Source organism: Sapajus apella, unplaced genomic scaffold, assembly GCF_009761245.1.
Source record: "Sapajus apella isolate SASKATOON/1434 unplaced genomic scaffold, GSC_monkey_1.0 scaffold106, whole genome shotgun sequence".
NCBI classification, from domain to species: domain Eukaryota; kingdom Metazoa; phylum Chordata; class Mammalia; order Primates; family Cebidae; genus Sapajus; species Sapajus apella.
The window spans coordinates 4,550,420-4,551,282 of NW_022437046.1; positions in this window are offsets into that span (position 1 = coordinate 4,550,420).

The following is an 863-nucleotide window of genomic DNA, read 5'->3' on the forward strand; positions in this document are numbered from 1 at the left end:
GAATAGGCTTAACCCGGGAGGCGGGGGGTTGGGGGTGCTAAAAGCCCGCCATTTTCCCCCCGACCGGGGAAAAAAAGGTAAACCCCCGTCAAAAAAAAAAAAAAAAAAAAAAAAAAATCTTGTAGTGCCAGAAAGTAAAGAAGTGCTTAAAAAAACAAAATGATGATGATATCTCAAAAGGACACAGGAGTCAAACTGAACAAGCTCCCTATGTCTACAGCTGAACCAATTCAAGCAAGAAAACAAACAACATAGTACTGGGATTATAATCCAAAGTGCAAAATAAATATCCATGAGTACATACTGATATAAATGATTGAATAATAAATAAATGGAGAGAAGAGATACATCTCCCTAAGAGAAGAATCCCAAATAACTTCTGTAGCTATTCCCCCCTCAAGGTGACGGAGCTGAGCCCTCTCCCAGTTAAACTGGGATGTGCTTACAGACTTGCTCCCAAGGATAGCATAGGGAAAGAGCTGAGTGTGGAGGGAGGGACAGGGAGTAATTTTACAGTGAAAACACCTAGAAAACACTACTTCTGCCAGGTGATCAAGGTTAATATTACCAGTGATAAGTCATGTTGACAGTAAGTACCATTGATGTGATGTGATAAGAATGGTATGTCATTCCTGTGACCTTCCACTCCAAATCCCATAACCCCAGTCTAATCAGGAGAAAAACATCAGATAAATCCATATTGAGGAACAGCCTACAAAACACCTGACCGGTACTTCTCAAAACTAAAAGTCATCAAGTACAAAGAAAATCTGAGAAACTGCCACAGACCAGAAGAGGCTAAGAAGAGATGATATCGAAATGAAATACAGTATCCCGGATGGAATCCTTGAACAGATAGAAGT